Source organism: Semicossyphus pulcher, unplaced genomic scaffold, assembly GCF_022749685.1.
Source record: "Semicossyphus pulcher isolate SPU_LCO1_2020_fin unplaced genomic scaffold, fSemPul1.0.p SCAF_25, whole genome shotgun sequence".
NCBI lineage: Eukaryota > Metazoa > Chordata > Actinopteri > Labriformes > Labridae > Semicossyphus > Semicossyphus pulcher.
Window position 1 is genome coordinate 7,783,961 of NW_027211699.1, and position 12,127 is coordinate 7,796,087.

The 12,127-nt window shown below is 42.4% G+C and overlaps 1 non-coding gene across 1 annotated transcript; it reads right to left on the reverse strand.

The window, feature by feature from the left end:
- Nucleotides 1-4,524: 4,524 nt before the first annotated feature.
- On the reverse strand, nucleotides 4,525-4,627 carry LOC138604506 (U6 spliceosomal RNA). The gene has a single exon (XR_011309292.1). It is a non-coding gene; the product is annotated as a U6 spliceosomal RNA (small nuclear RNA).
- Between the last annotated feature and the right edge of the window lie 7,500 nt (nucleotides 4,628-12,127).

The following is a 12,127-nucleotide window of genomic DNA, read 5'->3' on the forward strand; positions in this document are numbered from 1 at the left end:
CTCTGAAGTCAGCTGATGAATTTTTTTTCTTTCCTAAATCTGAAAGACCATAAACTGTGTTCGTGTAGTTCTGTAGTTCTGTGGTTTGTCTAAGGCCGTACCTGTAACTCACACGTCTCCATGGTTGAACGTAGAGCAAACACAGAGCAAACCTCACTCAGATCAGGCACTTCATTTAAGTCACTCCCACTGGTCAAAAAACCCGCTAACACTGGGCTTCTTTGCTTAGTGGGAAAGGTAACAATCAGCATTCCGACCCAGGTCAAATGACTCTGCAGTAGACCCGGGTAATTATCGCCTCAGCTCCAACCGGCATTTATGGGAACACAAACCACATGTCAACACGCTAATCTCCGCCCCCTTTCCAGCGTCATCTCAGTAACAAATTCAACCCGTCTCCGTCCGAGCAGCGCTCGAATATCGCTCCAGATTTGTTGGCGGTGAGTTTGATAAACAGACTGACTAATAGATACAATAAAGACCTAACCACCGTAACATCTTCACTGTTTACTAACCCTGTCTCTGGCGCGTTTGTGACGTCAGGCGGTGACGCAGCAGAAAAAGAGACCGACAGGAGTATACTTCACTGGCAATGGGAAAAGAGACAATTGGCATCTATAAGCGGGTCTTCCCGGGTCTAAAAAACCTTATCTTATTCAGGTGGGAAAAGTTTATTTGTGGTGGTAATGATGCTACAGCAGAGAAGGAGGACAATTCTCCCATATATTCTTGACTGCACGCATTAATTGTGAAAAATAAAAAGTGGTTTGAATACTATTTTTAAAAGCAAGTACTCCAGTACTTTAATTTTGACTGACACTTGTATTGGAGTAATATCTGACCAGGAGTATCAATACTTTGACCCAAGTAATGAAGTTGTGTACTTTGTCTATCACTGACAAAGAGACACAAAACAACAACAGAGACTTCAAACAGCCACCACGTGATGCAAAAGGACCACAAGAGAAGGAAAAACAGCCTCAAACACAAAAGGAATAGCCATGAAAAGATTCAGAACAATAATAAACACAGCCAAAAATAGATACAATTACCTTAAAACATTCAAAACAAATATAACAAATACAAAACGCTCACAAAGTGACTCAAAACAACTACAAATATAAATGTCCACAGAGGCTTAAAAAAAGACACTGAACAATAACAGATACATCCAAAGTGGCCAATAAGACATTCAAAACAATTACGATAAAACACAAAATTACACACAAAACAAACACAGAGACACAAAGTGACCACAGAAACACCATGCACACAAAACAGCCTCCTGTAGATGCAAAAAGACCGTGAAAGAGACGATGAAAGGATGCAAAAATAACCGCAACGCAAAACACAACACAGAATATTTAAAACAACAACAGACACAACACGACCACAGACACTGAGAGAGGCTGCACAACGAGAACAAAAAGGCCCCAAATGACCTGAGATGCAACTAATTATTGAGCCATTCAGAACTAAACTAAGAAAGTGACACAAAACATGAGACACAGAAGAGGCAGCAACTACGTGATGCAAACTGACCACGCAGAGAAGAGAAGCTAAGGAGCCACAAAGACGTGCAAAAAGACCATGAAGTGATGAAAAGATGCGAAACAACCTCAAAGAGTCAAAACGCCCAGCGAGAGACCAAAAAGAGACACAAGAGGCCGAAAGCGTATCTGCGGATGACCACACAGACCCACTGCTATAAATGATGCAGGGAGAAATCAGAGTGGATGTTTTCATCCAGTTTGTCTTTGAGCCGCTCGACCCTCAGCGTGTCCTCTCAACTCTTTTGATCTCTCTGACTTCAGGTCGTGATGTGTTTTCATCCTCAGGTAACCTCGTCCTTTTTTAGATTCCGGCCTCGACGGCAGCAAGTACTCCTCCGTCTGCTTCAGAAGTACCAGTTGTGTCTTTGATGATGTCTGCACCGCTCATAGACTGTATAAAAAGATGGGCGACATGACAGCTCCCTAAAAGTGAAGCCAAAACATTTGGAGCGCCCCCTGCTGACTGGCTGCGGTATAGGTTATAAAGCCCGCCTCCTCCATGTTAACAGATGGGACATGAGTCAAACTATAAAATGAAAATACAGGTCATACATGGTTTCTGTCATTATAGTTAGTTCTTGTCATGCTGATTTACATCCAAGTGTTCATTTTTCTGACAAGTTTATTTTAATTAGTTATTTCATGCTGTCAAAATGATGATTGACAGCTCTGTTGACAAATACGGCTCCTGCAGCCGATCAGTTCCGGATTAACAGAGTGGAGGAGGAACGGTGAGAGGAGACGTAACTAAAACAATCACTACAGTCATTGAAGTTTCCAAACCTGTGAACGTTAACCTCAGACCAACACAGAGAAGCTAAGTGTTAAGTGTGTGCTTGGGTTAGCGGAAGTGACTATGGCGGCATCACCCGCCAATCTCTCCTGCCTGTCTCTGGCTCCAAATGACTTCACCATGGCAAGATGGCAGCGCCTATCACGGGGGCTATTTTGGCATCACTTTTGTACAATGGGAGCAGATGGAGACGCGTCGTCCATCTTTATATACATTCATTGTTACCGTTAGGTCCTCTCCATCCTTCGAAGGCCGCGGTCTCCGGAGGACGGGTCATCCGTAGCCTGTGTAGACGCTAAGGCCGAACTGAAATGAGACGTCTGGTGTACGGAGGATTTCCTGTTTGCATCACCAACTGTTCCAACCTTTAACCTTGCATCAGCAAAAGCGGCTTCTGTTGCCTAGCAACAGGTCATTAGCAGGCTAACTAGCTTTCACAACTAACATCACGTAATTTGTATCAACGGCTATTCGAGTGACTTGAAACAAAAAACTTTGACATTTAAAGGTGTATTGCTTGGCCGCTTAAGAGTCCACCATCTCATTAATGTGCATTGAATCTTGGGATATGTTGTCCCGGGAAACGGAGGACGCATTTGTCGGCCGCATCTGAAGGAGCCTTCAAAGCGGGACAGTCTTCGACGAGCCACTCTGACGCAATCGGCCTTCAAACACGTCCTTTCGAAGGCTGCAAACCCTGGATTGAGACACAGCTTCGTACAAGGTGAGGGTAATCATGCACAGGTGAGAGAATGATGCACAGGTGAAAACAATAAGGGCGGGCCAAACAATCACACAGGGCGGGAAAAGACCACTAACAATATATGAGTGCATCATCAGTATAGAGTCGAAGATCTGAGCTGGGAGCTTTTAGATATAGACTGTTGATATATAATAGACAGTTCTGATCCCTTTGGATACAACAGGGTAAACATACCTCGTTTTTGATTGTTTACAAGCCTTCAGACGTTAATTTTATTGAAAAATAAAACAACAATAAATAAAACACAATTAAATGTCCGCCTTCCCTTTTGCTTTGAAGGGACGACGGCATGAACTCATGATACCAGCAGCCATCACTCTCATCTCTGCATGAGCCGAGACAGCAATTACCGTCTTTATAATGAGTTCGGTCCAAATGCAGGGACACATCTGCAGTCTGTCGCATCACGCTGGCTGAACTCATACAACAGATGAGAGCGTGTCTGAGGTAAATTAAAGTCAGTCACCCCGTGTTACGAATGATTTGTGAATGTTAAACAGACGAGTTAATGATGACCAGAGACCCAGACCGGCCATCACACAGTCACATGACTTCAGTGCACTGTTGTTTTGGCTCACAGGGGGCTTCATTAAATAACACAATATTCTTCTCCTGTGTGTGTTTGTGTGTGTGTGTGTGTGTGTGGTGGGTGATTCCAGTGTCCCCCTCCCCTTCCCCCTTCACTTATTACGACTCAACGCCTGGTTGGTCAGTCTTAGTTCTTTCCTTTTAACATTGTAATCCTTCAGGGAAGCCTTTGCCTCTGACTCTATTTCTGACTGCCAATTGAACCCATTTATTGGATACTAATCAGGCCTCCATTGGGGCCCGGTTGCACATTCATCCGATTGGACAAAAACAGCAATGACGTCGGGGGCTTTTCTGCTTTAAGGTGAAGTTTTTTCAACTCGAGGCGCTCAGAGCGTTTCCTCAAAAACACGAGGCCCCAGCAACGCAAAAGCAGCGCTCAAAAAGCAAAAACAGCGTTTTCCGAGCGCTCCTCAGCGGCGCTTACTGTTGCTAGGTTGCGAAAGTTGTCTGTTAAGTCTGCTTTAAATCATTCTGTAGGCTTAATATTTGCTTTTATTTAAGGAAATTTTACAAAGAAAAAAAAAAACAACGTAAAGGAATCGTGTCCTGGCGTTAGCAGCAGCTCTACACCTGGAAATTGTACCTTTGAAAAAACGAAAGGTTCTCATTCGCCATTGTTGTAGACAAAGTTGATATTGCAAGTCCTGCCCCTTCTTGATTTTGATTGGTCGGTAAGGGAGTATTGACAGTGACAAGCGCGGTGATGTTAGAAAAGAGCACAGCGACAAAAACAAGCTGGCGCAGAGAGCGTTTTTGTGCTCAGAAACGCTGGACTGCAAAAAACGCTGTTAGTGGACACAGGCCTGCAGCGCTGTTACGCTCCCCAGAGTGGGAAACGCTTCACGAATTTGCGTGTCATCCTTGTGCAGGGGCCATGCTAATCTTCTCTGTATCGAATCCAATTTATCATATGTGCTACCAGAACAAGCCAAGAGTGGGGAGCAACAATAAATCAGAACCCAGGAAAAAGAAGGGAGGAATTTATTTACAAACTAAACACAAAGTAGCAGATCTATGAGTCCTTAACTCTACTAACTTAAACATCAACACTAAAGGCATGCTCAGTCTGTGGGGACTTGGCTTGGGTTCAATCCCGGGTACGGACCAAACATGGGAATTGGGGCTGGTAGCTGAAGAGGTGCCGTGACACTCTGACATCTCTCCATTCACGCATGTCCACAGAATCCTGTCGGCGCATGTGTGTATTTCAGACCTGTGTGTGTGTAGCATGTTCGTAATAACAGAGTGAAACATTGAATTTCTCTCGGGGATTAATAAAGTATATCTTCTTCTTCTTGAAGAAAAACGCCGTCCCTCCACACCTGCAGCCGAATGGAGCTTGTCATACTCCAGCCTTCATTGCTGAAGCTAGCACAGGTGAACTCAATCACCTGCTTCAGTGAATGGAAGAGCTGCACCTGGAGAGCACACAGGAGAGCGAAAACACAAACTACACACCACTACGACACGTAACAGCATTGACGTTTTGTTTTACCTGTAAAACTTTATTTGGGGTTTGTTTAATTGCTCATGAGGAATCCAGCGACCTCGTCATTACTGGAACACTGACGAGCTCCTTTCCGTCGAAGACAGAGTGGACGCCAGATGTGGGGTTGAAGCAATTCACCCTTAGCCTATCTAAATGTAAATCACGCTGCATTACTTACAAATGTCAACATGCTTCTGCAGAGATACATTTATGATTCTGTACACGCGGTGAGGCAGCAGCGTCCCTCACATCCTGATTAATCCCTTTCTAATGTTGGCAGTGAGATTTAATCTGTGCGTCGTGTCCGTGCACCCTGAAATCATGGAGCAGTTTAGCCACTTATGGGAGAAAGAGAATTTCAATTAGAGGGAAAAAAAGCACGGCGTCGACGTCACAGAGTCTGTCATGAATCTTCAATCAATCCATTCATCATGCTTAGACGAAATGAGAGACATTACAGTACAGGGAGCAAAAGGAAACAAGGCTGCAGCACTGGGAAACGTGCTGACGTGCAGCACGTGCTGTGAAGTCAGATTTCACACCGCAGAGTGAAAGTGCAGCAGGAGTCGTTCTGATGTTCACCTGCCCGGAGTCGTGCAGCTCTCACGCTTGTTTTATATTCTGTGATAAAAAGGAGGGAAAGCTTCAGCGGCGAAGTGAAAGCCGGCTGATTCTCCCGCTCACATCAAAGAAAGCGACAGTGTAGTTATTAAGCTAACGCTCCGGCACGCTCCCTCGTCTGTTAGCCTCCGTTTCTCTGCAGTGAAAGCGTGACAGTGAAACCTGTTATTATTCTGCATTTGATCAGAAGCACTTTTCGCCGCGCTGCTGTGAGTCAGAATTATCATGAAAAAGAACCCACACACACTTTAGCTAACAAAATGAACACGGGGCAACATGTGGGACAGAGGGCACTGGAGTGTGTGGGCAGGAAGCACAATCTTGTAAACACAATAACGGGGAAACGCGTCATCACAGGAACTTGTTGCCTGCACAGCACGTCTTCCGTGTCGAGCAGATGATCCAATTAGGTCCTGATTATCTAACTGCATACATTTGCATACTAAAGCAGCCACAGGAGCCTTTTATGAAACAGTTTGTGGTCTGAAGTGACCTGTGTCAACAAATAGGACCCTGACAGAGAAAGCCGGCTGTTTCTACACAGTTATTGTCATCGGGTCAGATTAACTGGAAATAAGGACTGAACAAAAGAAAGCAAGGGGGCATTTTAAATTGTTTTTTTATGCTTAGTTCTGAGCTTATGGCTAAAGCTGGCAGGCCAACAAGTGAACATTGATTGGTCATCAACCCTCTTTCGAAGGTGGGAAGATTAAATGTAATATAGTTATGCACTCTTGATTGCATTTGAGTGATAGAGACATAGATTGCTTGCTAAGATAGTTTGCCAGAGCCTCAAGCTAGTAGCCATCCAATTTTAAGCGTCCTGGCGTGCTAGCTAGATGCGACATGGGAGAGTGGAGTTATTTTTTTTGCCTTTTATGCCTTTATTTAGAGAGAGGACAGCGGATAGTGTTGGAAACAGGGGAAGAGAGACTGGGGACGACATGCCCCCTGCAGACAGACATCAAAGTCATAATCTCAAAGATTTTCATGTAAATGTCTGTTAAGTCACTATCTATCGCTGAATGAGGCAACACAATGGTGATTGAGCCTATGGCCCACTGATGAAAGCCTTTGCAACTTTGTGTCTGCTGCAACTTTCGCGGAAAAAACCCCAAGTGGCGCCCAGTTAGTGACGCGTTTTCCATCAGCCAGCAGTGGTTGGTCTGCCAGAGAGGGTAGGCGGAGCTAAGCGGCTGCTTTTCCGCTCTCTGCAAGTGTTGCGAGTAAACAGTAATCTACTATGGCTGAACAAACAAAGAAAAGATGGATGGCTACAGATACAACTTCAACAAGAAGTGAAAATCCAAAGAAAAAGAAACAAACTCGACGCTCAGATGAAGCAAACAGTAAAAAAGGAAAGCGACCGTCAGCCAGGAAAATCAAGAGTTACAACCGGAGCCAACCGTGGACGTCACACATGCAGCACTGTCTGGATATCTGGGAAGCCTGCTCCCGCAAGTAATGTTAATCGCTAGGTGACGCCAAAGAGAACGAAACTGAACTCTTTGAGATTAGCACTTCAAGGCAGGAATGAAAGGTAGTCTAGTTATATCATCATGTGTAGTTGCAGTTAATGGTTGATGTGATATCTTACGAAAAGTTTTACACTGTTTTTTTATGCGAAACCGACCCATCAGGAACCTTTTTGCATCCCATACAGACGCACAATTTAGAATCAATTTCAAGGTGCCCGTTAGCATCAGTTTTAACCACATTATTTACAAGAAACTGTCGCTTTAGGAACAAAAACTACTTGGTTAAGTTCATATCGCATCACGGTGTGAGTTATAATTTAGTCTTTCCACTTGATCACCTGATTTCCCACATGCTGGCAGCCGGAGCAGTAGCTCTATTGCAGGAGATGAGTTCAAATGTGCTCAAGATTACTTGGGTAATATACCAATCATAGTGCATTCATTATTGTTGACATTAGTTTGAAAGGTGAACGAGATTAGCCTGAAAGGTTATATGTACTTATTACTTCGAGGTGTTGAGAGGCTCTGGAGCAGTTTGTATAAAAGGGTACTGCAGCAGTCTGAGCTTTAATCAGTATGGAGCAGACAATGCTATGTGATGTAAACACAGTCTAATCTGTGCTCATGCTGCTTCCTATGAATTGTGTTTGAAAGTACAATAATTTCCACGGTGGCAGAATCCTTTCATCTGAGGCTTTTTAATGTTCTCTTATCCGTTTGATTTGCATTGCAGATAAACTTTCATTAAGTGAATTAATGGTCCTTAAAAGTTTATGTGAAGCAGCTAAGATTTAGCTCCTTTTCCCAGAAAAGAGGCAGCAGCTTACAGCTAACATCAGACTCTGATAACATCAGACTCAGAAAGTAATTGATGTTTTTGCACCTTTAAAGCTAAATTCTCTCAGCAGGAAGCAGCGAGAGCCGTGGAGGAACACTTCGGCTGTCACAAGCCAGAAAAGAGAGTTGAGGAAAGCTGAGCAAAAATGGAGAAAAAGTAATCACAGATTCACTTTAACATCTTTAAAGAGGCTTTGTACCTACAATTCTGAAATAACAGCTTCAGACAACATCACAGCATTGACACAGAACTGTTAAAGGTGTAAAATGATGTTTGTAAACTGATGCAGGTAAAACATCACTTTTGATTCTGCTTGTTCTTAGCGTAGCCTTTGATCCTGTGGACAATAAAATAATCAGAATTTGTCAAAAATTTGTCAGACTGGAACCGAAGGTAGGATTTTCCTGCTCAGTCCTCAGTTGGTTCAGATCGAATCTAGAAGGCAGAAGGCAGAGGTCATGTTGTTGACCCTAAATCAGAGCTGATCATCATGGCATGCGGAGTCCCCCAGGGTTCGATTCCTGGACCACTACTATTCAACTTGTACATGCTCCCTCTGGGTCAAACAAAATTATAATGTTGCTTATCACACTATGCAAACGACACTCAGATTTACTTCGCTTTTTCACTAATTTTCTGTTTCTGGGGGTACACAAGTAAATAACTGGATGCATTTGATTTCCTTCAACTAAACAAAAGACATGCCAGAATCATTGTGACCCTTAATCTGAGACATGCACCATGACATGTGGAGTCCACCAGAGTTCGATACTTGGACCACTTACATTCTGTGGGTCAAATCTTCCAAGATTGCAACGTTGCTTATCACACTATGCATACGACACTTTGATTTACTTTGCTCTTTCTCCAGTTGACTATATTCCCTTTGATTCACAAGTAAATAGCATGATGCAATACATTTCTTTCAACTAGACAGAAATCCTTGTGACCCTAAATCCAAGCCGATCACCATAACACGTGGAGTCCCCCAGGGTTCGATTCTTGGACCACTTTTATTCAACTTGTACATGCTTCCTCTATGTGCAAGCATCCAAGATCATAACATTGCTTATCTCAGCTATGCAGACGACACTCCGGTTTATTTAACTCTTTAACCAATTGATGTTTCCTTGAATTTAAATTTAATAACTGGATGCATTAAATTTCCTTTAACTAAACAGAAGACATGCCAGAAATCAGTGACCCTCAATCTGAGCAATGCAGCATGACATGTGGAGTCCCCCAGGGTTCAATTCTTGGGTCGCAACTACTCAACTTGTACATCTTACTCCTGGGTCAAATCATACAAGATTGTAATGTTGCTCATCAGACGACACTCTGGCTTACTTAGCTCTTTTACCAGTTGATTATATCAACTATGCAAAGACAAGATGGAAATCATTGTGACCCTTAATCCAAGCCAATAACCATGACTTGCGGAGTCCCCCAGGGTTCGATTCTTGGACCACTATTATTCAATGTGTACATGCTTTCTTTGGTAAGATTATAAGGTTGCTATCACAGCTATGCCAATAACACTCTGATTTACAATAGACTGTGTTCCTTTATATTCACAATGCTATGAGCAAGTAAAGACATGATGGAAACCACTGAATTTATCTTATAATTTTTAAGAATTAACGTTATTTTATCTTTCTTGATTTTGCTGGTGTTTATTTGCTGATTGATTTTAAATGTTTGATGTTTTTCTGATATATATATATAAATATACTTTGTAAATCAAGCTGCCTTGCCTTAAATAATTGAATTCCTAGTTTAATTTCAACCAAAACATTGCAAATAATTGACGTGAAAATATAGAAATAGAAAGTTTAACGAGGGATAACTGAGCTACTTTTTAACTTTTATGTTAAATTGAAGAAAAATGCATATTTTATGATGTTTTTTTCAGGGGATGAACCCCCCCCCTAATTGTGTCCCCCCAGAATTTTGCCTCTGCAACAGATGGTGAGAGCTGCAGGATTTGACGGGATTCAAACTGATACCAATCTCTTGTAAATATGCAGCATGTCTACTATAAAACACATTTCCATAGCTGATTTCACATCATTATATTCATGTACCAGTACGATTAATGGGTCTTTATTCTGGGGATGGTTCGGGTACACTGAATCAATAGCCTGATATGTATTCTGCACAAGAGCTGCTGATTATCTGCAACATTTACATAAAGCGTTAGCAACAACCTACAGATCGCTCCATCTTACGTAGCGTCCTCACATCATCACGGTGATGGTGCTTTGTGAGCTCAGACGGGGGGAATTAAAACAACGCAGATAACGACTAAGATTTATGGGTAAAAGCTCGGCATGCAGAAAAGCTCTTCTTTGTTTGCTTTGCACAAACTTAAGATAGCGGCACGTGATTGCTTAGAGGGATATGATTTGTAATAGTGAGAATATAATCTGTTTGACGATGCATTATTCATTTTATGGAGATTTTAAGTATCTAACATATTTCCACTGGACAGTTTCCCAATGGTGGAGCTGCCTAAAGGTTTGGGGAGTAAATGAGGGGTGTATCATATTACTGCATTTATATTTTAAACCTGCTGTCAGCTCCAGATCTTCACCTCCAGCATCCTTTCACCAACACCAGCAGAGACTCCATTGGCGGTATCCTAATATATCCCTGCTTCAATGCCACCTTAAAAAGTGAAGCATAATTTTTATCTTTATTTTGCACACATCAGTAAAGTGTCTGTTTACTTTTTTAGTACATTTCAAGGCTTTTTCTAACATATCTTGATCATATTTCAATCTTTAATTATCTAAAATTCTTCTCAAAATATCTCCCATATCAAAAAGGTCTTTTATCGGTTTCTACAGAAGCCCTAGGCGGACATTTTATTTCCTCATTTCCTCAGATAAGGACTCATTTTAACGCTTGTACTCTTGAGATCTCGACTTTTTTATCTCCAGACAACAACACTGCACCACCGCGACATCAGATGATCGTAACTCGTATCCCCGGAGCTGCAAAAGCACAAAACAAACTCACCTCATTAGTGTACGCATTGGCAGCACGGCTCGTCCTCGTCTGCAACATCACAGTGAGCAGCCGGTTGTTTGTGATGATCGAGAGGTAAATAAAATATCACTATGAACAAACTTATAAGTATAATATGCACAAACTGTGATTCTACCACTTAATACCTGTGGGGATACAGCTGAGGAAAACCTACATGTGGTTGCCAATGTAAAGCCAATTAAAGGGAGCTTCAATGTCTGGGGGGAACAATCGCCTCTTATACACATCATTTATTCACTGCATTCACAAGAACACGATGGCTACGTTTCATGCTGAAGCGTTAAAGGGCCCATATTATTCTCCTTTTCAGCAAGTTCACATACTGTAGGTCTCAGAGGTCCCAGAACAGTCAGTTTGTTCCTGGACTTCAGCCAGCCTGTAACTCCCTCTACTGAGGATAAGCTGTTTCTGTGTTTGTAGCTTTAAATAATAATGAGCTGTGCCTGTCCACGCCCCGTTCACGCCCCTCTCTGGAAGAGGTTGTGGCTTGCGCTCCAGTACCATGCGCTAATGTTTACAGAGAGTGCGTAGGTATGGCTCGTAGAAGCGCTGTGGTTCAGCCATATCAATTTGATCCAGAAGGAGAGGCTCCTGAAGAAACTCAAACTCTGCGGCCGCAGCAGGACGTTTCTGAATTGTTAGTTACAAACATTGTGTCTTGATATTTTACTTTTTACTTTGTTCATGTGTGTTGTTACACAGTTACTTACATGTAGCTATGTAACATTAGATCAGTGGCGGCTGGCCAATAGAGGGCGCTAGGACGCCACCCTCCCTAGTGGAGAGTGTGTTTTTATTTGTATTTATTTTATTTGAAAAAACTAATATTAACAAAATTACGTATTTAAATATGTGTTATATATATGTATATATACAAAAAAATATATACATTAATTAATGTTCATTGGAATTGTGGGAAACAAGGAGCGCCCATAAAGCAGAGACGAGTA